At 36.7% G+C, this 9962-nt stretch overlaps 1 non-coding gene across 1 annotated transcript; it reads left to right on the top strand.

Moving 5' to 3' along the window:
* Positions 1–5420: 5420 nt before the first annotated feature.
* LOC144999068 (small nucleolar RNA R71) lies at positions 5421–5527 on the top strand. The gene has a single exon (XR_013660593.1). It is a non-coding gene; the product is annotated as a small nucleolar RNA R71 (small nucleolar RNA).
* The last annotated feature ends 4435 nt before the right edge of the window (positions 5528–9962 follow it).

Raw genomic sequence — 9962 nt, 5'->3', positions numbered from 1 at the left:
TGAATCTTCTAGATAAAAACACTTATTGTAGGAATATTTTCGTCAATCCTGAAATTAACATGTAAAATTCGTAGACACTCGACGGGTCAGTAGTCAGACTCGCTGAGTTGAGTCGTGAAAGTGCAGAATTCGTGTTTTTACTCTTGGCCTCATCGATTCAGTAGATGCACTCAGCGAGTCAAGTCTTGTGTGGCAACAGCTCCAAAAATACAGGAAAAACATTCGGAAATCTCCATAAATGAATCTTCTTGATAAAAACGCTTATTGTAGGAATATTTTCGTCAATCCTGAAGTTAACATGTAAAATTCGTAGACACTCAACGGGTCAGTAGTCGGATTCGCTGAGTTGAGTTGTGAAAGTGCAGAATTCGTGTTTTTACTCTTGGACTCGTCGAGTCAGTAGATGCACTCGGCGAGTCAATCATTGGTTGAAAAAAAACTGTTTTCTAATCCGAGTCTTTTGATAAATTCTAACCACTTCAGAATTATATAAAATCTAATATTTGTCTTTAGTAATTAGACTCAATTGATCGCTCCTCATGACCGGACTTGATACTTGAACTTCACTTTTGCTTCCGCCTAGCCTCGAAAATCCTATTACTCTCGAGACCCTTTGTAGGAAAACCACTTTCCAAATTCTGTAAAGACACTAAACAAACCATGAGAAATTAAAATCCTAATAACTAGAAGTTCCAACAAACAAATAAAGAAAGAAAAACAAAACAAATTGTTCAACACAAAAACACAAATAAAAACAAATCAATCTTCATCTTCCTCCTCCTCATCATCATCATGTATTGCCCCGCTCCCACCGGCTCCTCCTTGCCTTGCGTTCATCCTCTCCTCCCAAGTTGGTATATAAGGATATTGGCCCCCATCCACATCTTGGATGTTGAAATGATTGAACATTTGGATAAAGGACCGATTGGCAAAATTCACGCCCCTTCCCAAATCGTCTTGATATTGTCTTCCTTCAACACTAAACCATTCTAGGGGTATTTCATCCTCCACCGGAATAACCGGTGGATCGGGAGGTTCTTGCCCGCGTCTTTACCTAACTCTCCTACCTGGCTCCTCGGGTCCTATCACAGCATCATCATTGGGAATAGAATAATGTCCCCCTCCATAATCCTCAATAACTCTATCCCTTCGAAAAAGAATAGGATTAAAGGGATGGGTCGAAACCACTGTCATTAAGTTCCAAGCGCCACTAGTCATCAACCCATAAGAGTGGGATAAATGTGTCACAAACATGCCACCATTAATTTCAGAAGTCTTGTGGTCCTTGACCGCCCCTTCAGCTAAATATGAAGCCACGCACCATGGAATGTTGCAAAAGGTGTTAGGTGTAATGATACTCCAAAGATAAAACACATCAAGGTTAGAAACCTTATCATCATCTTTTCTTTGATTAATGGTGTTTAAAATAAGGCGGTGAATAAGGCGATGAGTAGGTGATCATATGCTCCCTTCTTGAGCCGATTTAGGAATGTAGACTTTGTTGGCAATAGTGTACCACCAACTTGTGCATGTGACACCATCCGGGAACACTTTGTGGCAATTCTCTAAGAAAGTACGAAATGCATTAGTGTAGATCAATTGTAGGTCATAAATCCCCAACCTCCAAGCTAATTCCACCATGGAACAATGACGAACCTCACCCCAAGACAAAAAGTAATATTCTCGGGGTTATAATAATCGTCCCCACCCCGGAAATGTATTATGGAGAAAAATTGCAAGCACAACTCTTGATAGACTGGCTCTTGGATACGAAAGATACGACTCCACCCATCACACATGATGGACTCCCCATTATGAACAAATGTCTTGACTAAATAATGAGCCAACTCCTCTTCGTAACGAACTCTCCCCAGCCATTCCCAATCAATCGCATTGGGGACACAAAATTCCTTTTTCCGGATTTCTGCAAGCTTCTTCTTCCACTTCGTCATCGTAGATTTGGACTCGATTGATAGAAAATTCAACCAAGGAAATCCCCCTTGGCTTCCTCTTGAGCTCTGACCCCGTGAAAACATGTTCCTGCATAAATGAGTAACACAAACAACCATAAAACGAACATAATAATTAGACAATAAACACTGAATTGCATCAGACATGACTCGCCGAGTCCGTAGACCGACTCGACGAGTCGTACGAACTGCGCGAGTCTGTAGACGAGTCTGTCAAATTTCATCCATAAAAATCAAAATTTACTGCAAGAGTTTTTCTAGGGATGTATTTAGAGCATAGTAGTATAAGAAATTTCACCCCTAATATCCTAATTGGGTCAAAATCGAAACCCTAGAAATTCTAAAACTTCAAAAACGGGTTTTCTTACCAATTAACACTTCCAATCTACTAAAAATCAAAGCTTTTACATAAATAAAGAAGAAATTGAGTACCTTTCTTGCTTGATAGAGAAATAGAGAGAAAGAGATGGAGAAAGGAGGCATACGTCGAGTGTCGGATGGATGAGTGTGGAATGGTTACCAATTAGGGTAAAAAGCCCTGATTTTATATATATAAATTTTTTTCAGTAAAAATAAACCTAGTCGTCGAGTCAGGGTCCGACTTGGCGAGTATGGTCGCGATTTTGCGATGCAGGATTTTGAGACAACTCGTCGAGTAAGTTACCTTAATCGTCGAGTCACTCGTTAGTTTTGAACTTTTGATATATATTTCTATAAATTTTATATAATTTTTATTCCTGCTTAAAAATATATCCAACCTACCCCACACTCAGACCATGCTTGCCCTCAAGTAATCATTTTGAACAATTAAGAAGATGAAAATAGATAAATCCTAAAAATGAAAAAGAAAAAGAAAAGTTAAAAGAAATAAAACTCTAAGAAAAGGTTGTCTCTCATTAAGCGCTTCGTTTTGAGGAGTCGTTAGTTGGACTCCTTCCCGCTCTACATTTCTTCGTTGTCCTTCATCAGGAATTCACGCTTAATATTTGGTTGTTTAAACTTCGTCTTATAAGCATGTATCTTTCTTTTATATGCTTGACACAATTCTTCTTTCTTTTTCCTCGTACCATCTTCTTCTATAGCATAACTGATCCGTTTCTCAACCTTCTTCCTCTTCACCACATTCTTTGGACCCATCTTTTGTACTCCTTCTTTGTCAATCTTGATTTCCCATACAATCGCCACTTCATCATCACTTGATATGAAGGAGTCTTCCTTACTTTCATCACCTTCTAAAGAATCCGGTGGTTCAAATGTAAGGACTTCACATTTAGTAGAAACTTGGGCTTGAGGCTTGGTTCTTTTGAGTGTATTTGACTCGATCTCTCCATTAACCATGAGTGACTCAATGGATGAGTTATTCAATTTATTGTTCCAAGCCCTTGAATTCTCATTTTCTCCCAAACTTATCCTCTTGTCAAGTTGAATTGCTTCTTCTTCCCTCATCGTGTCAAGGTAAGCCAATTGTGCATGTTGGAAGTTAAAATTTTCAATAATTTCAGCCTCTTCTAATGGACTTTCCAAAGGATCAAGAGAACTATGCACGTCAAAGCCAGAAAGGGAACTTGTAAGCAACAAGACAATATCTTCATGATTTTCAAGTTTCTTTATTGGACTCCTGGAGTCAGTCGATGCTACTCGGCAAGTCGGTGAGGCGTCCACAATTTTTGTTGTTTCTTTTGAATCAGCTTCCTCTAGCAACCTTTCTATCTCCTTCAAATCTTCTCTAGCATCGAAATTTCTTTTAGAAGGTAATAGAAAGTTGTTCGGATGTTCCTCTTGTAAAAGCGCAAGCTCTCTTTATAACACTTCATCATCCAAATCCACTAAGGAAACTTCTCCTTTTTTCACCTCTTCATTCTTTTTCTCTTCTTCCACTTTAGACACCACTGAATCGTTTCCTACCCTAAGTGTTAGTGTAGACTCGAACACATCGACTATTGAACAAGCGGTATTCGAAAATGGCCTCCTAAGAATGATTGGAACTTTAGGGTCTTCTTCCATGTCAAGTATTACAAAGTCTACGGGAAACACAAATTTATCAGCTTTGATGAGAAGATCTTCGCACACTCCTTTTGGGTGTATTATTGTCTTATCGGCTAGATAGATCTTCATACGAATCGGCTTTTGCTCCGGCAAATTTAGCTTCTTGAGGAAAGGATATGGCATTAGATTAATACTTGCACCCGAATCGGTCAATGCATGTGTATACATTATGTTCCCAAATTGACAAGGTATGGAGATGCTTCCCGGACCACCCCACTTTCCTGGCAGTTCATTCAGAAATACTTCAACAACTTCTTCCATATTTTGTCTAGTAGTGAAGAGGTTTTTAAGCAAAGTTGCATATTTAGGTGTTTGAAGTATCGTTTCAACAAATTGAATGTTCACTTGGAGGGTCTTCACTTGCTCCATAAATCTTCTATGCCGTTGAATCTGCTCAGATGGTATGGCTCGGATTGGAAATGGAAAAAGTGGCTTGTAAGGTTTCAAAAGAGAACGATTTTTCTCATCAGGCCTCAGACTCATCAAGTCCATGATGCCGACTCGGCGAGTCGAGTTGTGTTTGCTCGAATTGCATTCATCTGTCTCTTCTATTTTCTCCTTATTGGGTTTCTTCTGAATAGCAGTCAGAGGAGTGAAAATTTTGTCAGAATTAGTGGTTATCACATTTAGATGCGCAATTTTTGGATTTTTTCCGGTATTGCTAGGAAGTTCACCGAGTGTTCTTTGATTGATTTGTTGCGCACGCTGACCTATCTGTTTCTCAATGTTATGAATGGAGGCTTGCTGATTCGTAAGCAAATTTTGTTGATCTCTCATCATAGCTTGATGATCTTTAAGCATCACTCGTTGCTCCTTCAATTCAATGTCGATATCATTGTGCCTCTTTTTGGATGCAGCTACAAACCTTGTGAACATCTCTTCCAAATCAGCTCTCCTTTCCATAACCGACTCCTCCTTTTGATAGAAACCCCGTTCTTTTTGCTTGTATTTCTCCTCCTTTTCCTTTTTGTACTCGTCATACGAGAGCCACTCCTTCTTCAGTTTCTGCCAATTATCATCAAATCTATGGCCACTAGAATAAAATACTTGGGCTTTCTTGTTTCCATTCTCATCCAAATCACAATCTTTAGTAAGATGAGGTCCGTTACAATTCTCACATCCAACCCGAATAGCATGGATTGTTTGATCCGTCTTAGTCATCCTCCCATCTAAACTCTCCATTTTAGCCATCATTTCCACCATGCTATCATTACCAGTGTTCACCACCCCCTACTTACTTCATTTCGTGGGTTATGATATTCTCTAGAGTGTTTAGAGAATTCCTCTATTAATTCCTTGATCACTAGGGGTGGCTTCTTTGTGAGCAGTCCTTGCGAGTCAAGAAGCTGCCTTGTAGTCACGTTTACCCTATCATAAAAGATAGATACTTCTTGATGACTATTAAGATCGTGATGTGGGCAGTTCCTTAGTAAGCCCTTATATCTCTCCCATGCCTAGTATAAGGATTCCCCAGCTTGTTGTTCAAAGTTGGCAATGGCTTTCTTTAATTTGGCTATCTTTGAAGGGGGGCAAAATTGATCAATGAACTCTTCCTTCATTTTAGCCCATGTAGTGATAGATCCAGGAGGTAATGATTTGAGCCAATCCTTTACAACACCTTTGAATGTAACCAAAAGCATACGAAGCAGTTACGTCTCGTGAGGCACATTTGGAACATTAAAATAATCAGCTACATCATTGACCTCAGCCAAGTGTTTATAAGCATCTTTGTGATCTTTTCCATAAAAGGGAATCTCCTTTAGTTGAGCAAGTATATGACCTTTAAGCTCAAAGGTGGAAGTTGCAGGAATTGCGGGTTGCACAAGTCCTGGGCCGGTATCGTCACGAATTCTCTTCTTCCATTCCCCCATGGTAACTTCATCGATGTTAGCCATGGGATTAGCTAGTTTGCCTTCAAAGTCACTTTCTTCCTCAGTTTTGGATTCGGAGTCGTATTCGAATTTGGCCTTTTTTGGATTATCTTCAATATTCTCTAACTTGCTTTCCTTGCTCTTTTGACTGTTGGTCTCTCCTGCCTTCTTGCTCTTTTTCTTCCCAAAAACCGTTTTCAAGCTCTTGAAGGGTGAATTCGTCAATGTATTAGAACTTTCAACCTCCTTACCTTTTTTTTCCTTAAAGGGGCTTCTAGGTCTTCAAATAGAGGAACCAGGGGTGTTGGATCCTATGGTCATGTAATACCTGCAAACAAAACAAGAAAAATGCGTAAAAGGAATAAAAAAAAACTAAAAACGAAATAGTTATTTAGCGATGGACTCGTCGAGTCTGATCGTAGGGACTCGGCGAGTTCCTTGCAAATACAGTAAAAATTTTAAACAAACTTTCTAAAAAGCTAAAAACTGAAATTAAATTATAATCCTAAATCTACTAAAAGCTGTAACTTTGTGCATCATAAATCTCACACAAAGGATCGATAACAATAGTAATCAATTTAAATTTAGAACCGTTCCTTGGCAACGGCGCCAAAAACTTGATGTGTGTGGACCCAACTAGTTTTATTCCTACTCCTAAATTATAAATTAATCACACAAAAGGCAGTGGACCTGTCAATTGGTGGTATAGATCCAGTAAGCAGGGTATCAAACTCAGGGAACAACAATTAAACTAATTACTAAAATTATCTAAAAGCAAAATAGCAAATAATAAAAGAGGGGTTTTCTCTAGTTTTACAAGACTAGAAACTTACTAATTAAACTAAATAACTAACTAACAACTAAGCAAGAAAAGATCAACTAAATTCAATATCTAAAGGGACTTCTGTTCAGGTTCGACACAATTGATCATATGGTTGATTTAATGGTAATAGTGCAATGGATTAAACTTTTATTGGCTACCGATTCAAGTGATTAGATTCACATTCGCTATTCTAATCCTAAGAAAATAAACTAATTCAAGCAGTGGACAGTTGTCTAAATTAATTAACTCTCTAGGTCATTTATTCGGGTTTAATAAGACTTGTAATGGTTAATCAAACTGGTCAATTCAATTGGCCTTTTGTTGTTGGTTTATCAAACAAGCTCACACATTAACTTACCCATTCTTTAATTAATCCTAGTTTCATATTCACTAATCCTAGGCATATAATAAAGTGTTCACATAAATCACATGAGGTAAACAATTAAGAGATGTTCATGCAGCCTAATTGTCTTCCTATTAACAGAAAATAGTTATGGTTAATGCATAAGGATCTTTAACAAGCTTAATTCAACAAAATCACCAATTAAAAGTTAATCCTACCATTAATCAAACCATAGTCTCAAAATTGTGTTACCCAAACAAAAGCTAGCAAGTTTAGCTCATAATTAAGACAGTAGAAAACTCAAAAATGAAATTCAATAACATAAACATGGTTTAAGTATTAGATAGAGTTAAAAGAAATCAAAGTATGCCTTAGTTATCCTTCAAAGCTTGAATTGGGTTGAATCTTCACTCTTCCAGATGTCTTTTTTCACTCTGAATCGCAGCTCCTCCTCCTAGGGTTCTTAGTAGTCCCGTCTATCGATCTGGAGGGTTTCTTTTATAGATTCGATCCGACTCGTCGAGTCCCTCATTAAAGTCCCGTGTATGGCAAATCAAAGACTCTCCCGCTTCGCGAATCTTCTTGGGAATTCGTCGAGTAGACGTCCCTACTCGTCGAGTCCTTTGTGTTTTTGGCATTTTTCTTCCTTTGCTCATTCCAAAGGTTCCCGATAGCCACTCCTACTTCCTTTTGCTCCCGAGCACTTCTTTTGTATTAAAAATATAATTCAAACATAATTAATTACCTTTTTTCCATAATATGCAATTAATTAACTAATAAATGATATAAATACATACTAAATATAGGGCTAGACATGCACATATCAACAATTGTTTAATAGCTTTAGTCATACCAAATTCTAGTCCTTTTCCCTCTTAATGCCCTAGGCCTTTAGAAAATCAGAACAAGTGAATATTATAGCATATGTAATCAATCCTATCTCTGAAGCATATGGGATTCGATACATAATGTCTTATAGAAAGACTTGACATTTGTTCAGTCTCTAGCTATAATATTTCCATATATGAAATTTCTTATGTTGAAACATTTCAACACGATATTCATATATGACAAGACTAAGTTCTATCAAAATTCTTCAATCTAAACTTTTAGATTTGAAATGAAGTATGAGTGCCTTCTTCCCTAAATCCTTTTGTAGAGAAATAATTCCTAAACTTTGCAATTTGCAAATTTGAAATCTTTGTTTCCTACAACTAGTATTGTCAACTTGCAATAGTTAGCATAATAATTATGCTCCCAATAGACATGTACCCAGAAATCAATTGGACTTCTAGAAATCAATACTTTTTGACTTTTTTTACTGAAGTTCGGATTTCTAATACGTGATACTTCTATAAGTCTTTAGGCAAACTTCTCAAGCTCATACACCTTCATTAGATAGCATATGTGTGTGTTTAAACCTTTTCATAACTTATAGCAATATGTCATGAACGTCCAAACTATTTCTTGTCATCTCTCATAATTCAAACTATGAAAAGGGATGTCGTAATAATATAGGAATTTGATAATGCAATTATCACAACTGCTAACCATAATGATACTTATCAAATTTAAAATCTTACTAGAAAAAGTGTTTACTCATAATCATTTTCATGAACTAGAGCAAAACCTTTTTCCACCCCGATTTTATGGTGCATGTGTTCCTATCCATGTGAATTTATCAATTCCATGTAAACGTCCAAACTATTTCTTGTCATCTCTCACAATTCGAACTATGAAAAGGGATGTCGTAATAATATAGGAATTTGATAATGCAATTATCACAACTGCTAACCATAATGATACTTATCAGATTTAAAATCTTACTAGAAAAAGTGTTTCCTCATAATCATTTTCATGAACTAGAGCAAAACCTTTTTCCACCCCGATTTTAAGGTGCATGTGTTCCTATCCATGTGAATTTATCAATTCCAACCTATAATCATATGATAAGGTTGAGGACAAACCAAAATCAAATTTTATTTTCCTTTTATGGACTGAACTTTGCTTATTCTTAATTTTTTGCCATCTGGTAGCATAAGGGCCAACCAATGCTTCTAAGTTTTCAAACATCTCACTCATATTGATCAATGTACTATCACTGACCAACGTTCTATTCCCTTTACAGTCAAATGAGAACCATAGAACTTATAAGCATTACCAACTCAATTGGAAGGTTCACAAAAACAAGCAGGTCGTGTGCTAGTGATAACTAAAAGGTTATTTTCGATTGACTCTTGAAACTCTTCAAGATTAATAAGACTCCCACTGACTTCTTGACATATAAGTTTTTCTGTTAAGGAACATTCCTCGACAAGAAAAAACAAATATTCAAAAGTTTGTGTGGATTCTTCTCAAGAAACATCTCATGAAATTGGTCTTAGTTCATCTATTGTTTTAACCAAAACTTTACAACTACCAATTCCAAATGTGCTAGAGTAAGAAAACATTACTACTCCACATTTCATGAGGTGTTATAAACCTACTTAGTTTGAAATAAGCTTCAAGATACGATTTGAAGTTACTAGAGCATGACTCTAAAACTTGATTTGGAAACGAAGTATGACTCATCTCTCGATTAAACCATTTAAACAAATTTTGACTCCTCTTCTTAGTCAAAAAATTATACTAAGACATTCTACGAGGATCAATTTGTGTTATGGTTCCATAACCATTAAGATGATCATAAAACATGATGCTAAAGTACTCTCCTCTTTTTTCATATTGGAGAAACTTTTATCTTTCTGCTTAACAGATTTTTAATATTCGTTCTACTACTCTTTGAAAACTTTTCAAGGTTCTAGAATTATGTTTAATCTTATAAACACAATCATATTTACTGAACCATCAGTAAATCATGACGAATAGACTTAACGTTCTTTGTAGTGGATCTAAATTGTCCACATCAA

The sequence above is a fragment of the Lactuca saligna genome, chromosome 5 (genome assembly GCF_052625555.1).
Source record: "Lactuca saligna cultivar CGN05327 chromosome 5, ASM5262555v1, whole genome shotgun sequence".
Taxonomy (NCBI): domain Eukaryota; kingdom Viridiplantae; phylum Streptophyta; class Magnoliopsida; order Asterales; family Asteraceae; genus Lactuca; species Lactuca saligna.
Note: the sequence above shows the minus strand (reverse complement) of the source record. Positions and strands in the feature narration are given on the sequence as shown.